The sequence below is a fragment of the Ixodes scapularis genome, unplaced genomic scaffold, assembly GCF_016920785.2.
Source record: "Ixodes scapularis isolate PalLabHiFi unplaced genomic scaffold, ASM1692078v2 PGA_scaffold11__112_contigs__length_91849675, whole genome shotgun sequence".
Classification (NCBI taxonomy): domain Eukaryota; kingdom Metazoa; phylum Arthropoda; class Arachnida; order Ixodida; family Ixodidae; genus Ixodes; species Ixodes scapularis.
The window spans coordinates 80,110,214-80,129,040 of record NW_024609837.1 but is presented as its reverse complement, the minus strand read 5'-3'; positions in this window follow the sequence as shown (position 1 = coordinate 80,129,040).

Genomic DNA, 18,827 nt, shown 5'->3' with positions numbered 1-18,827 from the left:
ACCAGACGCATCGCCTGCTAACATGAGGGAATAATAATGAGTTTGTTTGCTACTAGGTAGGTATCATTCTCTGACAGAAACAAAACGACGAACAGACTGGCAAGTCATCTGCGAACAGAGCCAAAAAGGTACAATCGTCTGCTATAAATTGTGTGCTGCGCAGAGAGATCAAAAACTAATTGAAATATGGAACATCGGCTATTTCACGGATGCAATTGTCCCGTGCTTCGTTTGGCTATGCTGATTTGTTTTCTGGCTGTGTGTAACTTGACACCCACTGGTGCTAAAACAAGAGCTTGGGACAAGCACCCACCTTACCACGATATCAATCTCACTATCCCAAAAGAGTATTGGATTTAATTACTGAGTGCCTTTTCCATTGACAAGAAGGCCCCAGCATTTTTTAAGAATGCCAGTAGGGTTTTGTTGTTGCATCTTTATACTCGCAACTCATTCACTTTGCCAATTTCGTTTTTCTAGCCTGGCTCAGCTGGCAAGCTGAGCAGCGAGTCTGAAACTGTACCAATATTGTTTCCGGTCAGACTGTCCATTATTATTTATTGTTCTTCCCTGCTATTGTGATATGTCTGCACTCTAGTCATGACAGGGGCTTGAATGGTGGCTCCTACTTTCTACACATGGGTCCTAGGAAACATTTTGTAAGTGATGAGGTGCCCACAATCATGGGCGTCAGCAAAGTGGCGGAAAAGGGGGGGGGGGATTATTCTGAAGGGGTGTAGCTTTCAAACCTATAACTTTAAAAGCAAACAAGGTTTGCCCCCCTCCCCCTCCTTTTCCTGCAAAACGTACTGCAGATGCCCATGCCCGCAATTTAGGCCAACGGTTCTGGAAAGAGGGTTTGTGGAACCTCTCCGTAAAGGCATTTTAGGAGTCCGCAAAACTCTGCCGGCAATAATTTTTTTTTTTTTAAAATATGATTTGGGGCATTGAGTTGAGCCCAGTCCGGCCATGGCACATTCACAGCTCCGGGAGAAAAAGGAATCCACAGAAGAATACCTCTTTTCACTCTTCCCCCTTTTTATTCTTGGTAAACACGTTTGCAGTCCACCCCCCCCCCCCCCTTTCCCCTTTTTTTACACTGCCTGGCGCCTCCCATCACTTCTGCCAGTCCAAAAAGGGTTTGCTTGCCACGATTGGCGGTTTCCTTCTTTTCTCTATAGCATCCTTTCTGCTAAAGTGGAAAGAGTGTAGACGGAGCTTCTTCCCCTCACCGTACCGTCTTAACCTGCAACATACTATACTCTCGGGAACAAGATAATAGCCTTGTATCGTTTCTGCCGCCACAAATGCTGTGCTTAGCATGTTTTTGGCAGAGGCTTTTTCTGCCACCACATGCCACGCTATGAAGTGAGTGCCACGGTGTGTGCGTGCCACCTGTCGCATAAAGCAGTGCACTTTCAAGCTGCGTGGATGCAATGACGGCAGAAAAACACCAGCAGAGCGGACAATACAGAGCATGTTATTAACAGCACTGGTTAATTCCCAATAAATCACAATCTGAATCATTACTGTAAAACCATTTATTTTTGCAAAGCGGTCACAGAGGACATAATCGCGGCCACTAAATTTTGCGAATTATAGACGCCTGCATTCAAACTCTTAAAGAGATTATAAAAGCAATTTCGAAATTTTATTTGACGTCTAAAATGGGCGTCGGGCTCATCTCAGACACTGTTGACCAAGTTCCAGCCCGAACAGAAGTTTGTGTGCCGCACCAATCAATTTAACAGTTGTGGTAATATTTGCGCGGGGACGATGCCTGAGACCCCCCCCCCCCAAGACGGCGGCGGAAAGGTGAACTAAAGTGCGCCGTCAAAGCGTGACGACAACGGGCTCCTCGTCAGGCAATTGCTTCAAACGGTTTAAACGAATGATGCGCTCTTGGTTTAGAATTCGGTAGTGAGATGTCATACAAAAAAGTAATTTGAATGTTGGATAATTTTTTTAAAGCTGTAGTTCGGAATTAATAGGTTTCATAGTGTGTATAGGAATATGGTTCCATAGCATGTGTAGCGTGTGGGATGACAAGGAAGGAGACTTGTGGAAATAAATGACACCTGTATGCTGTGCTGGTTTTGAGACGGTGGTGTGTATGTTCCTTTTTGTTTCCTTGTCTCAAGGAAACAAAATTTTGACAGCAAATTTTGAACCCTGCTAGTGCACACCTTTCTGATCCAAAACTGACTTCGAGACCCAGTAGCTTTCAAAGCCGGTTTCAAATAAGAAAACCAACGCAAAAGTCAACTTCGAAACCTGGGATGTTTTGAAGTGATTTTTTGCATTAGTTCCCAAAAAGATATGTCATCAGTTTGGTGGCCGGGAGCTAAAAGCATTTCATGCTTAAAATCATACTCATCAGTGCGGCCTTTATTATTCTCTGACTGAATCAATTCTGCTTTTATATGCAGGAGGAAACCATTTGGCTTTTCGAAGGCTTTACTGTGGTCATGGCGGCCTACTGGCTTTTCGGCTTCGCCCATGGCCAGAAGACGTACAATAGGAGCTGCCTTCTTGAGAGGCTTTGTCTTATTCAAATCTACTCACAGCTACGGCCAGTTGCAATCAAGGTGATTAATACAATCAAGAAAACACCTGTAGCCTGATTGCTGATCACATAGTGCAATCGCCAAAGTCTGTGAAACTCCTGCCAGGATTGTTCCGATTTTCGAAATCATTAAAGGCTTTGTTTGTTTTTCTTGAGATGGCAGCTGCAAGTTGTGTGGCTCACATACCTAAGTATGCTTCAATTCATGACCAGCTTTATTCGTTTATATTCATCACACTTCTCTAGTCCTCCGTGTTGTTTCCTAGTCATCAAACTAGGTATTAGGCACCTGTATGGAGTAGTTACATTTTGTTTTTACGTTTTTATCAAAACGGTTTGTGTCACCCTGTCTGGAATTCATCACCCTTACTACGAAATGTCAAATTAATCTCACGTTGAGATACTTTTTAAAAGTGGAGATGACCGGCATTAAATGTTGTGTTTCTTTATCACTCCTGTTCATACTTTGTATATTACTTCAGTCAAAAGACACCACCAGTGTTCAATATGCCCCGTCCGAGCACAAGCTTTTCAGCCTGGATAAGGTGAGCGTGAGTGAGCACGTACTAAGCAGTACCAAAGGTAATGAGCGTGCACTGCTGCATTTTCAAAGTTTCATAAATGCTCTTTTTTAGAAAAAAATAAAAGCCAGGCATTGTTGTGGTATATTCATAACATTGTGGCTTTCTTGAAGAATGCGGGCATTCTGAAGGTGTTGCCGAAGGCTTGCCAGGGTGACAGCGCGGTCGAAGGCGACAAGTGCGAGCTAGTACACGCTCTATCGCAAGCTCTTGTTCTGCGAAAGCGCTTCTCAAAGTCGCTCTTGCATGCCTGTAGCCTTTGCTGCCCTACAGTGGTAATGGTAGGCAACTCCGGCTGACACAAGAAATCATCCCATCGCTGCCACACTCCGTTTCCCTTTAAAGGGCTGGTGAACCGAAATTTGAATTTCAGAAAACGATGCAGAAGCCATAGGCGGGACGCTACAATCCCTAAAACACTACTCGTAGTCACAAGGCGATATCTCGAATGGACGGCCGTATTTTTGGAGAAAGAGGTTGAGGTTGAACGAGGCCGATGAGGCACGTGACGTCGAGATATCTAGTTTTCTCCTCTCTCTGCTTCGCCCCCTCAAGGCAGCGAGGTGGAGGAGACGCGAGGTCGTTCCCTTTCCTTCTCGGAGAAACAAGACAAACAAATCTGTCAAATGCGCCTCCTATTTTTAAAAATAAGGTCATCCATTTGAAATATCGCTGTATGAGTGATGTTTTGGTGTTTGTAGCATCTTGTTACACGCTTTTGCCGCCGTGTTTTATGGAATCCAGATTTCGGTTCAACATCCCTTTAAGTGCAAGCGAAACTGAAATGCCGAGAATGAGCACGTTGTCCTGAACGACAGTTGCACTGCACAAGCGCGCATGCTTAGCAACATTCAAAGCACATCAGGCTTCCTGTTGCAGCTTGTGGTACCGAAGCAAGCTTTTGGGCAGACACTTTTTTATAAGCAGAAACTTCACCTGGCACCGCAGAGCTCCGACCGGTACTCGGAGTACTTAGTTGCGGTACTTTAGATAAAACAGAAGGGCAACAGGTGAAGTAGAAACTTCACCTGCACCGCAGTGCTCCGACCAGTACTCGAAGTATTTAGTTGCGGTATTTTAGATAAAACAGAAGGGCATTGAGCAGTGCAAACTACGATTATTGTCAGGTAAGAAGTATTCAGTTGCAGTAATTGTTTTGCTTTACATACAAAAAGGCTGGAGTATGCTTAAATGCTGGGCTAGCCCAATTGCTACCAGGAACCCTATGCTACACGACGGGACCAAGCGGAATCAAGGGACCGGGAGCCATCCAGCGACCTGGATGCAAAAATGGGTTCAGCTTCCACGGGATTGGTGCCACCTGGATCTTGTCCCAAAGGGCCAGCAGCAGCTGGATAGCCTCGCATTGCGATGCGGGGATGGGGATGCCGAGCAAGCTCGGGGCATGCCGCCCACTCAGTGTGAGGGCCAGGTGCTCCCACTGACTGGCTAGGTGCATGTTGATGAGTTCCTGGAAGGTGTTGTTTACACTTAGCCGCCGGAGCTTGGCGTTCGACGCGTATGGCGGCACCCCCAGTGCCAGCTAGTACCCCTTGCGAATAATCACGTCCATCTTGCCCTTACCTCTCGACAGCAGGTTGAGATACGGATTTGCGCAGGCGATGTGGCTCACGACGAGTGGTTGGGTCAGCCGGATCAGGTCCGACTCCTCGAGCCCGTGTCTGTGACTCGTTATCCTTCTCACCATGCGCATGACTTGCGTGGTTGTCTTGACGAGTCGGTCGACCGTGTACTTGGCTCCGCCGTCCCGCTGGAGGTGAAGGCCCCAGGATCCGAACCCGCTTCACCACCGGCACGGGGGTACCATCATTTAACGTGAGGCGGATGTCCGCCTTCTTCTTCTTCGGGAATTGGCTTGCCCGCGCGGAGGAGCAACAGCTGAGACTTATCGGGGGCGCGCTGGAGGTTGCCGCCTCGAGGTAGTTCTGCACCGTCTCAATGACTTCTTCGAGGAAGTCTTGCCTCCCGCTGTCCGATCCCGACGTAGCCCAAATCGTCAGGTCGTCCACATAGAGTGGCATAGAGTGTATGCTTCATTCGGGGAATCCGTTCCAGTAGAGGAGGCGGCTTGCACATCGCCAGGTAACAAGGTGGGTGACAGGACCGAGCCTTGCCGATTGCCCTTGCTTGGTATCGGGATGGTGCTTGTGCGGATGGACTCGATTCCGATGGTGGCCATCCAGTTGCTCAGGAAGTCCCGCACATAATCATACATCCAGGGCCCGCACCCAGTTGAGGCCAAGTCCTCGAACACCAGCGTGTGACTGACGTTGTCAAAGGCGCCCTTTATATCCAGGGCCAGGACTGCCCGCGTTGTCGTACAGAAGATTCTGTCAAGGATATCCTCCTTGATCTGAAGCAGGACATCCTGCGTGGAGGTGTGACCAGGACCCGAAAATGGTGTTCATGGTGGCATTGAGTTCAATACAGGATGGTCCCCTCAAATATTTATGTAAACAGATCATCAGGGCATGGGCATTTAAAAAAACTGAAATGGAGTGTCCAGGTCTGGGACGCTCGGCAGTATACCTGATAACTTCTATTTCTTTTGGATCCTTTTCAAGCGAGTATATTTTCCACTTCGGGGCACTTTTCTTGTTTCTGGCACTTACTGCTGCAGGAACTGTTTCACGCTCACTTTCTTCTTTGCTTTCACAGCACTCATTTGATGTTAATGTGGAAGGGAATTGGCCGGATTCCACTCTTCGTTCCTACATAAATTGTGCTGGTGTCCAATACCTGCCACAAAAAGGGTACTTAAGATTCCAAAAATAACTAAGAGTCTGTAAACATATGATGCCAGCATTTCTTTTTTTTATTTCCAATAAGCAACATTATATCATGCCAAAACTCTCCCTAAATGCACACTGCATTTCACAGCGCGCTAAACTCTGCTGGAAAAATCAGCGCCTGCACGCAAAGGGGCGTCGTTTCCTCAGCAGTGTATTTTACCTTGTGAAATTTTAAGGCGCTCCTTTCTTTTGCAGCTAGAACATCCTTAAAAATACTAAAAATGCGTTCGCCACGGACGACCGAGTCTTCCGCTGGCAAACGCTGTCGTTTGCATACGATACGCCTTGAAATTTGCACCCCATGGTCGATCAGGCGCCGATTTTTACGGTTACTTTCCCATACCTTGAGCCACCCAGAAACACCGCGCGCCCCCGTAGAAAAAAAAAAAAGAAAAAGAAAAGAATGGAACGGCATTGAGTGTTTTGTTTACTTCCCGACTTTGTGCGTGGACCGCGCCACGTTGCGCTACCTGTTGCACCCGCGTTTTGGAACTAATTCAGTTGACAGTTCCCTCCGAAGATGAAGCCACTGAAGCCACGGCGGTAATCGGACTGGTAGGCTGCTCCCTTTCGAGCGGGCGGAAGAAGACTACGAAGAATTCGGCAGCGAACAGGCGGAAACTCGATTACGTACAGCTTCAGTAGTCGACGCTTTGTTTTCTCGATTGCGTTCGCGGCGTTCACCGTGGACTCGCGCACTCGGCCGTAGCCGAACGGCCGAACCAGCTGGACGGCTGCCGGCGCGCGTACCGACAGCGTCGCCATAGCAACCACGCCGCGAGTGTGGTTGCCAGACAGAACTCACACGATTTGTTTTTTCTCGTCACTCACGTTGAGTTACTAGAAGTTCGGCGCGTATCATTATAATACATTATGCTGTAAGAAGTTATTAAGGGATATGTGTACCTACCTAAGACAAATGCAGAAAAAATATTATTGAAAAATAAAATTGGCGTAATTTTTTCATATCTTGATTAAGACCAGCGTGGTCACCGGGCTAACCGATGCGCGAAATAGGAGGGCATATATACCGCTCGGGGAACTTGTTGATTTGTATAAGTAGGATGTATGTACTATTTGTTGTGTATTGTGCAATTGATCAGTGCTTGTATCCCCGTGTGTATGTACAGTGTTGTGTGTATGTCCATGTCGTAAGTGAATGTAACCGCGCGGTGGGCAGCAATACAGCTGCTGTTTTCTTTTTTCAAATGTTGATCACTTTTTTTTTTCGTCGCTAGATGGGGGTTGTCGCCGCCCAATTTGAAAAGTGTGCCGGTTGGTGGTCTATAACTATTAGAGGGCTGGATGCCATTAGTCCATCCGTCGTGTTTATCGCTCCGAGTTGTTCGGTTCCGCTGGTAGCTGTGTCGTCATGTTATGCTGCCTGATTGCAACAAAAGGTTAGGCGGCTTCCCCAGCGCGTGTTCTAGGTGCTGAATGCCGCTGTTCACGCACAAGCGTTCATGAGTGGATAACGCACGTAACAGAGGTGAGCACAGGCAATAGTTAATCGAGAGCCACACGGAGCACGAGTGCGATACCTCCTAGCCGCTGTCGACAGAGGTTGTCGGAGCGATTCGTTGTCAACTTGTCGTCCACGGCAAGTGGGCGTTTTGTTCAATAAAGCCAGCCTGTCAGTGTTTTGTAAAGCTATCCCTTCTTTATAAGCTCTTCTGATGCGATGAAAATGCGACCGGCATCGAGCAGGCCGAGCGAGACTTCGGCGACAGTCTTGGCTGTTCATTCTCCAGCGGTTTCGGCCTTACTCGTATTATTTGCGGTGTTGGCGCTTGGACATAGAGATGTTTGGAAAGTTTTTTGCGCCTACAGATGACACCAAACGAGCGTGCGAGCCGTATGCTCTTGCTCCGGCGAGAAGCCGCGTACGGCTCGCCAAGCCTTTTAATCGTATCGCCAGTCGCATACTGGCCGCCATATTGTTTTTAGGGTGTTAGCAGTTAACACGATTTTCACCACCTCCGGCGGCTAACACCCTTACACGAATAAAGGCGTTAGCCAGAGGACGAGCCATTTACACGAATAAGGGTGTAAAAATTTTAAGTGTGTACTTTCGAAAGTGTCACCAAATCAACACGACATCCGTCACAACACAGACGACATGCAACAAGTGCCACGGAGAAACTCACTTGTAATTCCGAATTCCTCTCCTATAATTTCCCAGCGGTTGTTCTTAGCGTCCTTATCTAGGTAGTCTGGCTGCGTCTTGTCATACAAAAAGGGAAACAGTCGCACAGTTTCAAGGAACCGCTCCGTTGGGAAGGCATCGGGGGAAAATAAGAAGAGCAGACGACGCGAAACACGTCCTTCGGAACGTGAAAGACGAGCCGAGGACCGGCTTGAGCGTTGCCATGGCATCGCGACGTCACTATCTACGCCACTTCCCATTGGCTCCTCTCTTCTGCGGCGTGCGGCGCCCGGCTTTTAACCGCGCACGGAGCGGTTGACTCTGCGGCGCCGTACGTCGCGCCGTTGAAGCCGAAAACTGGTTTGGGTCGGCAAACGGCAGCGCCGACCGCCGCGCCGCAGGCCTCCGCGACGCCAATGTGGTCGTGCCTTAAGTCCCTCCAGTCGCAGTCAGTCGAGCTGGTCCAGCCCCAGCCACAAACAAAGCCTGTCGGGAACTGACTGAGCGAGCCAGCCAGCAACGGGAACAGCGCAACGGCTGTTCCGTTGCCGGCAGCCAGCCGGCAACTTAGGTAGTCTGGCTGCGTCTTGTCATATAAAAAGGGAAACAGTCGCACATTTTCAAGGAACCGCTCCGCTGGGAAAGGCATTGGGGGAAATAGGGATAGCAACGAAACGAAACAACGCTACGCTCGTTTGCAACATGAAAGACGTGCGGATAAGCGGCTTCCGCGTTGCCATGGCATCGCAACGTTACTACATACGTCACCTCTCATTGGCTTCTTCTTTCTGCGGCGAGGAGCGACGAGCTCTGAACTGCGGAAGCGGGCCGGCGCGCCGCTGAGGGCGAAAACTGGTTTTGGTCGGCAGACGGCCGCAGCCAGCGGCGCTCGGCAAGCCTCCGGGACGTTGGGTCCGACGATGTCCAGATGCATGCTGCAGCTAGTGTCCGCGACCTTACACATGGGTCCTGCAATGTGCGGAGCAGAGGCTTTACCCCAGAGCTACGCCACAGAGTTAACAGCCCGTCTTATATGAAGGGTTTTTGTACGGGCAATTTCTGAGAAATGGGAACCGTGCTTTCTTGGCTCGGCTAAATATACTACGGATCGGCGATAGCTCAAAGTCCATGCGAATGGGAGGCCGGCGGTTGAGATAGAACGCGGAGGTTCGAGAACATGCTGTTAACTGGATCGATAGATAATTGAGAAAAAAAAATAAAAGTTTTTGTTGCTTTAGCCAACGTCCACCTAAGCATAATATCGTTAAAGCATGAAGTGACACTGTGGAAGCGTGTAACACATATTTCAGTAAAAAAAAAAAGACACACCAAGAAAAAGGATATTGTTTACTTTCTTGCGGGCAAGATCTTTGCAAAGAACTACGCAGGCGCCCACAACGCCATTTTCTTGTTTTCACTATATTAGGCTTAGCTGGACTTTGGCTCACAGAGAAACTCTTCTTTTTTTCTCAATTATGCATTAACTTAGGTTACGCCATTTTCTTAAACTTTAGCGTTCTATCCCAACCGCTCGTGTCACATTCCCACAAAGTTTGAACTTTCTGCGATGCTTAGCTTATTTACTCGACCCAAAAAACGCAGTTCTCGTTTCAGGAAACTCCCTGTAGTATGCAATGCCCACTTTACGCGCTCTCTCATAAAAATACAAAGAAATATCCCATAAGGCCATAACCAAATGCCATCGTAGCACTGTCAAAGCCAAGAGCTCAAGCCGGGAGACGCGCTTTCACGCGCATTAGAACTAAAAGAAAGAAACAAATGCGTTCGGAACAAAATGGCCAGATGTGCATTTTGTTCCGAACGCTTTTTTTTTTTTTTTTTTTCACCTACCCGCGTGAACGCGACGAGGATGCCTAACTACTTCGCCGTCACGTATCGCGGCTATCATTATGCGTTTACTGGAAATTAACATGACTGCTCATTTTTTTATACTTGTATTTGATTGTTCTAATCTGGAAACATTGGTTTCATTGTCCATAGGGATGTGCCTTATAGTGGGACAAAACCGAACCCGGTAATATTCATAGTTGTTCATGAGCGTTTCGTCCCCTGAGTTGGCACACATGGACGATTTTTACTTTGATTCGATTCATAAAGGATGCCTATTTGTTCACAATTTAAGATACTTTTAGATCCATTTCTATTTCGCGTTGTGTTAGTGAATTGATTTTTATGTTCTGAAGACCTGCGAGTATATTTTAAAACCGCCTAAAATTTCATCGATATATATCTATCACGACACGGTATCTTAATGTCCTTCAAATAAAAGAACGCTTTAAATTAGTTGAACGCTTTTTTTTTGCAGATACACTCTGGTGAAACTTCCAAAAGTGAAAGCAGCAAAAAAGCGGCCTGACGATGTCTGCAATCAAGTTACAAACGCAGCTGCTTCGAAAAAGTAATCCAAATACGCAAGACAAATAAAAACATGTTGCACACTAAAATTTCGTTTTTGTTAACAATTTCTGTGAATATGCTTCAACAACAATTTATTTACTCATTAGTAGTGCACGGTATATGATAACTTGTTAAAAAAAATTTTGGGCAAACCTTTTGCAGTCGGCTGTAAAACTTAGCTTGACAGCCCACTGCGGGCATTTCTTTTTCGATTTTGCTCGTGTAAAATATATGAGCATAATTCATGCCTTACACAAAAAAAAAAAAAAATACTACATCCCCTTTCGGTCGCCCCCTCCACTCCCCTCCGCCCCCTTTCTTCAAGTACGTGTCAGCACGCATTGATTGTAGGCACGCAGTTGGGAATTCCGGCTTGCAAAGGCTAAAACATTTTACAACTCTCGTAATTGTATTCTCAATGCATCATTGAATCGCAATCATTGGCCCGCTGTCTTGTCTAAAATTTCGGATATGAATAGTATTTCTTTAATCGACATAATTTACCTTTCATAACTCTCAGGGGCCGGGGCGGGGGAGGGAGGGGGGGGGGGGGCGGTGTTTAAAACACAATAAATATAGAAGGGTGCCCCTACGCGATTTCAAGAAGTTCGACATTTTCGATGGCCGTAATTGCGTTGCGTAGCCGGCAAGAGTATAGAAAGATCTGTTCCTTTAATGGATACTTGAAGCGGGATTCCTAATGGATTAATTAGTCATGCACCTGAATTGGCTCCCACCATATCCTAGATAAAACAAAATTCAAAATCGCTTGCGCACTCAGTTGCTTGGTACTGACTTAACTTAATTGCCGCCGGTTATTAGGAAATGCGCTTCAGTTTTGTTTTCTCTATTGCTCTTTTCCGCGTTAACTGAGAAGTCCCGTTAGCCTAGACAGATCGCAGAACCTGTGAAGGGCTAAAACTATAATTTGAGCTTTAAATGTGGCTAGTCTCCTGACGGAACGCAGGTGTTGCAAACCTTTCTAGGCTAATGTAACGTGAGCGGTGCTGCGGAAATCCCCATCCGCTCCTCTTTGGGTCATATCACGCATGCGTTAATGTTTTGGGTGTTTTGTTTTGCCTCAAACTCGGTTTTATGAGTGCTGCTTGAATCCTTTCAATTTTGAGCACTGTCTGTATTATTTCAAGGCCGACGAGCCGCCAGAGAGAAGGCAACTCTTTTTTAACTCGTCCTTTCTGTTCAAGAAAGAGGCAGACCCTCCCCCTTTCTGCGGGGAGTAGCTCAAAGACTGGCTCCAGTAGGGAAAGGAGGAGAAAAGAGTGCGAGAGAGGATGGAAAGTGGCGAAATGGGAACCGATTTTCTGCCCGGCAGGAGACGATTGTGTAGGTCGAACTTTAAAGTCGGAAGCCTACTCGTCGACAAACCGGTTGTTCCTAAACATTTTCAAATTGTGGCGCGTTATTCATGGCGCATGCTCATAACGAGCTCTAGATTATCGTCTATCGAGACAGGTGTCATCCTTTTAAAGGGATACTACAACGAAATTTCGGCGCTCATAATTTGGTCTATATCTGTTCAAAGGAGCAGTATCACATCGAACATACCAATATCCTGTTAAAAAAGTCTCGAAAAGGAATTTTAAAACGAATTAAACGATTAGCAAAGAGCACCTTGTGGATATCGCTAACGCCTCGCGTGTAATGCCGGTCTAGGAACCTTGACAGCTAGTGACGGTGAGTGTCTCGCCTCCGGCCACGACGAGAGAAGAGGGGAAGGAGGAACTCCCCTCTTCCCGAGAATGCCTTTTATGTGTCGCAGAAGTCGCTATTGTCCCCCTACAAGATTACAGAAGATTAACCCGTCACTCAAAATTCGTACAAAATCAGCCGCTTCGGTGGCTGGAACGACTAGGCCATCTCCTCGACGTCAGCATCGCCGTAGCTTTGCTCGTCCCGAGACGACCTTTGTCACGATTGCGTTGGATGTCACGTGGTCTCCGCTGGGCCTTCTCCGAGCGCTTGCCAGATTGGGCCGTATATAACGAAAAATTCAGCCACCAGGCTCAAAATACAAACGTGCGATTGTCATTTACGGATATTGTGGATCATATTCAACCTATTTTTGAACACGACGGGAATAATTCAAATTTCGTTGAAGTATCCCTTTAAAGGGGCCCTACAATCATATTTAAGCGTCTACCTTTTTCGCGGTTTCCACGTCTCTTGGCGTTGGGGTAAGCCAGCGGGCACGGAGAGAGTAACTAAATATCAGTGCGTCATATTTTAACCGGACGACGCGAAAACCTCCTCCACCGACGAGGGCGACCCGCGATACCGAAAGCGCGCAAAATGTGACGTCTTTGGTCCTGGGCTTGCCACTGGTCAAAGCCGCTAAGAGCTTTTTTTTAGTCGAGATACAAAATATAAAATTCGCGAACCGTTTCAATTATGTATGAAAGTAGTTTTTGTTCTCTATTTTAGGTCAGAAAAGAAACAAATGCAGTTTAGAAAGTACGGACACGAGAAATGACCCGTCGACATACCCGCCACCAAGCAGCGGAAAAAAGTGAAAGCCGTTTACAAATCCCTGTAACGCCGAATTGGAGCGCAGCCCTTGAGGAGGAGGAGTGAAGGGTACTGAGGGGAGGGTAGACCCCTCCCCCTTCTCCTCCTCCTCCCCTCATTCTTTAATATGCTCCGGGGGGGGTCACGTGACCTCGGGGGGGGGGGGGGGTGTCACGTGACTTCGGGGAGGGGGTCACGTTACCTCGGGGAGGCGTGACCTTGGGGTCACCTCAAGGTCACGTGACCCACAAGGTGACCCCCACGTGACCTTGGGGGTCACATGACCTGGAGGGGTCACGTGACCTCGAGGGGTCACGTGACCTGGGGGGTCACGTGGGGGTCACCTTGGGGTCACGTGACCTTGCGATGACCTTGGAAGGGGTCACGTGACCCCCGAGGTCACGTGACCTCGGGGGTCACGTGACCTTGGGGAGGAGACCACGTGACCTCAGAGGGGTCACGTGACTTGGGGGTCACGTGACCTTCAAAGGGTCACGTGAGGTCATCTTGGGGTCACGTGACCTTGAGATGACCTTGGAAGGGGTCACGTGACCTCGAGGGGTCACGTGACCTTGGGGGTCACGTGATCCCAAGATGACCCCACGTGACCCCCAAGGGCACGTGACCTTAGGGGTCACGTGACCTTAGGGGTCACGTGATTTTCAGGGGGTCACGTGGGGTCACGTGACCTTGAGATGACCTTGGGAGGGGTCACGTGACCTTGGGATGACCTTGGTTACGCCGCCGCCGACGGCGACGGCGACGCCAACGGCGACGCCGACGGCGACGCCGACGCCGCTCAAGCCGGGAACGGGCCCTTAAGAGCTGCGCTCTAAAACGGCGCATACTAGAAAAGGCTAGTGGGATGAGGCTACGACAAACGAGGAGCGTAGAAAGGTCCCGGATGTACGCGGCGGCGCTGTGGTCGTATACCGGCTCAAGAATCCGACCGGTTCCGAGCGTTCCGAAGGCCTTCGGCGCGGGCCCTGCTGGCGATTCGGCCATTTGGCGGTGCGTCAGCGCGAAGTGGCTCCCGTTCTGAACTGATCTTTACCCCGTGTTTGCTGTCGTTTCTGGCCAATGAATTGTTATGCCGAATTAGTGTTTAGTCGCGCTGCAAATGCAATACGAGCTACCCTGGCCGTCCGCTTCATACAGCCTATCCAACACGTGCTTTAGTGGCGCCCTCTCGAGCCGTCGACACGGAGTGCGGCAGCCGTGTGCGCTTGATGAGCTCACTACTCCTCCTCTAGTTCAAGGCTACTCAACTCAAGGCAGGACCTACGACGTCATGAAGGTTATTTTTTGCTTGTTTTTGTAATTCTAATTTGCCTATAACTTTTAAAATAAAGCGAATTTTGAGAAAAGAAAAGTTGGATTAAGCTACTACGTTCAGTACGCTCAGGTTCAGTGCAAATTAAAAACCAGTCAAAAAGCCATTGCAGGGCCCCTTTAAGACCATAGGTGGGCATCTGGCTTAGAGCATGCACTGTGAACGCTGAGCTCAACGATAGCACAAAGAACTTCACAACGTGCGCTTTATCGTGTCTAAGGGTGGTCGTTTTTTTTGTAGACGACAGATGGGAACACCATGTGAGCATGGGCTTTGAAGACTGCACTAAGCTGTGGCATTCACTGGATACCATCTCTGCAAGAGACCATCAAAATTTTGCGACCTCATCGTGAAATGCCCATATTTCAGTTTTTTAGAGTCCAGCTCTTACGCCCCCGTTTCCGGGTTTCGTGGCGTCGGCGTCGGCGTAACCGCGCTAGATTTAGCGGGAAAACTGACGTCACGTGACCTCAACACATAATCCTTTTCTCCGCCGTATTTAGCGGGAAAAATGACGTCACATGACTTGGTGTCACGCCACCTATGAACAAATTCAGTTTCTCCGCTAGATTTAGCGGGAATATGGGCGTCACGTTACCTCAACAGCGATTGTATTCCCCACTAAATTTAGCGGGAAAATTTAGAGCACGTGACCTCAACACCAATTTAGTTTCCCTGTTAAATTTAGCGGGAAGAATGACGTCACATGATTTGGTGTCACGTCACTTATGCACAAAGCTAGTTTCTTTGCTAGATTTAGCGGGAAATTGACGTCACGTGACCTCAACACTAATTGAGTTTCCCCGATAAATTCAGCGGAAAAATGACGTCACATGACTTGATATCACGTCACTTATAAAAAAATCAGTTTCTCCGCTAGATTTAGTGGCAAAATTGACGTCAGGTGACCTCAACAGAAAGTAATTTTCTCGGCTAGATTTAGCGGGAAAATTGACGTCGCGTGACCTCAACAGCGATTCTATTCCCTGCTAAATATAGCGGGAATTCAATTGCTGTTGAGGTCACGTGAATAAAGTTTTTCGGCTAAACTTAGCGGGGAAACTGTGGATGGAGGGAGGGTACGGAGGAGTAGGAGGGGAAGCTATGAAGGAGGAGGTGGAGGGGAAAGGAGAAAGGGAGGGTATAAGGAATAAGGAAGAGGAGGAGGAGGGAATAGGAGGGGAGAGGAAAAAGGAGGGGATTACGAGGAGGGGAGCAGGAGAGGGTACCGAAGAGAAGGGGCATACCCTCCCCACCGTACCCTTCCCTTCTCCTCCTCAAGGGCTGCGCTCTAATTTCGCGTTACAGAGATTTGTATATGTATCATTTTTTTCCCTTTCTTTGAGTCTCGATTTGTGTGCAGCTAGAATATTAAGTAGATATAAATTACATTTTTCCTTGCACCTGCTAGTTAGAGAACGTCCACGGTACAACATCTCGTGTGTGCTAGGTGGCTGAAGTTGCTGCACTATGCACATAATTGAAAGGACGTTTTAAGAAAGGCCAAAGTGAAATTTTTTTCTATGACCCATCCTTCAACTTTCAAGACGTCCGTTAAATAATACGCAATTAAAACAAAATTTTCGTATTCATTAACCAAAGTTCGTATTTTTTTACGCCACCCTTATACTTTTCAACATTGCGGGATTGGCAGATCTCGCTATTAGAGAGTAAATTCGCGTTCTTTGGAGCCTCTACTTACGGCGTAGTAAATTCTTCAATAATACCAATAGACGAAAACAAGAGCGCTTTTAGAGATTCGCGCCGAATAAAAACCAATAAACCGGCGACTGTCTCCCATGCTTGGAACGTTCGTCTGCGTCCATCCTGATGCTTCACGCGGGTTCAAGACACCGAGTCCGGTGCTTTCGAGTCTGTCCGCTATCTTCTCTGCGTGTCCACTCGCACCGTGAGTGGAGGGTCGTCTGGGGCGTGCGTCCATGCGTGTGATGCAGTTTGGATGCCGCGTCGTCTTTTGTTTGTTTTTTCGCAATGGCGCCGATGCTTGTCGCTTTCAGGCAAGACCTCGTTTGTTTTCCTGTCGCCTCTGCTGCTGGGTCTGCTGCTATTGTTGTCACGGTGCACCATTGTCTGGTACTCGCATATTCCTTCTCATCCCGTTTTTTCCCCAGCTTTTTTCACCGCCCATCTATCTTTCTTTATTTTGTCCCAAAAGTTGAGCTTGCCCCCATAACAATATGAATCGATGAAGAAGGAGTAAACAAGTGTTCGTGAACCCAGATTAATATACGCAAGAGAGATACAATTGAGAGGAGAGTAATAGTGCAGATAAAGTAAGGTAATGACATAAATAGGGCAGGCAATATGAGATCTTCAAGGGAGGAAGACATATCATATTAGTAGACTAGAAAGAGAAATAGAACGCTAACAAGGAAAGATAATTAAGATAAGGGAAGACGTTGGTTCGAGAGAGAAAAAAAGGTACAAATCGATGAGACATAAAACATGTTTAGTAAAAAATGAGACTGGAAATGAGTAGCCGGTGCCGCTACAATCACAGTCAGTGTCTCCTTTTCTAAAAAGTTTTATGAGTTATTATAGAAATACATGCGATTTTTAATGCTTTGATAAGACAGGAGCGAAATATACATGGAAAGGTATGTTAAACAGGCCACAGAGGGAGAAATGAAGCGATAAAAAAAGAAAGCGGGAAAGGACTTCTTTGGGCCAGAAATATAAATTAGTTTTAGAGAGAATAATTCTAAGACGAGTTGTGGAGGCATCTCTTCGATTTAAAATGTGACACGTTTATTTCAATGAGCCGTCATCCGCATGGGGGGAAAGGAGGAAGTGAAGGAGCATCCGGTGGGTGACGAATTACAAAAATGGTAGTAAAAAGGGAGTGATTTTTAGAAGAATGCTTTGATTTTTACACGAGGAAAACACGAAGAAGCGCGCTTTTTAGACTTCAGATGATACGATCAAAGTTATACGAACCCAGGGTGTCAAAATAGTTGTGCCGATATACCATGCCATTCACTAAGAAGAGGTACTGAACAATCTAGTGTTTACCTCACGAAAGTAATTTCACAGCGACCACGTCCGACGTTTTATCAGATTCAGGTTATTAAACGTGGAATATCGAGAACAATATTTGTATTTATCGCTTTGCTTTGTTTAATTTTTTTTATTATTCCCTTTTTACTTCTTATGTCTTATTCATTTCACGAAACTTCATGACACATTCCGCCTTCGTCTTTGGGGACAATTAACCAACACGCAGTTACCTTTTTTGAACCCTGTTCAAGTAAAAATGTGAAAGAACAAAAAGGTAAAAAGTGTAACGTGGACTGAGAATCTCTGACATCGTGGTATCCGGTCTTGACAAACTAAAAGGGTATTAAAGGTAGGGGCTAATTTTAGAAGAAAGGTTTGCTTTGTTCGTAGGGAATACACGGAGAACTGCGCCATTAAAAATTCAGATGGTAGCATCAAAGTTAAAGGAAATCATGGCATCAAAATAGTGGCATTCAAGTACCGGACGTTCACTGTGAAGAGTACTAAAGGAACTGGTGTTTACCTCACAAAAGTCATCTCACAGTGGCAACATCGGTGTTCGTTTACAGCTTCAGTCTTTCAGACGTGGAATGTCAGTAATAGTTTTTATATTTACATTTATGATTTGTTTTATCGCAGCAGGTATTTTTCACTTCACGAACATTTGCCACAGATTCTCCCACGTCTTCGGAGAAAATTAAGTAATACACCAGTCGTATCTTAAAGTGCACAAGCAATTTTAAGGTGGCCTTCTTTACCATCTTTCTGCATTAGTACACACCAGTTTGGGTGTGTCTCTTTTATACAATGATGACACCTGGGAAGGGTGGGAAGCAGTGTCCCTTCAGACACTTACGTATACTATATGTACATGTGAGTAGAAAATGTTTGTTGAGAAAATAAAACAAGCTGTCGCAGTCCGATGCAGAGCGATTAAGATTTGAGGAGGAAGAGAAGAATAATGGGAAAGGAAAGAAGAAGCGACAAAGAAACACACACAGCTAAATATGTATAAAAAAATACATTAAAGGAAAGGAGGTGGGAAGGAGAGAAAGTCAAAACAACAAATAAATTATTGAAATCGGAAGAGCCAAAAGAAAGTGAACGAGGGGATTAGAAATACAAATTGAGAAAGAACAACAAAACAAAAAGAAAAAGAGAAGGGACGACAGAAGAAGACACAATGTCATTGTGAAATGAAAGAAGAAACGCGATACCGACATGTCAATGGACAGGACAAAGCAAGACAAACGTGAAAGAAAGTAGAGGGAAGAGCTTCAATTTAACAGATTGTAATACCTCTCGCGTCTCATCTGCATGGTTGAAGTAAAACGAAAACGAAAGGCGTCCTTAAGGAGAGCTGTTTGTTTTGCCCATGTAACAAACTGAGGAGCTACCGGGACGAATGCCAAACAAAACGTGAAAA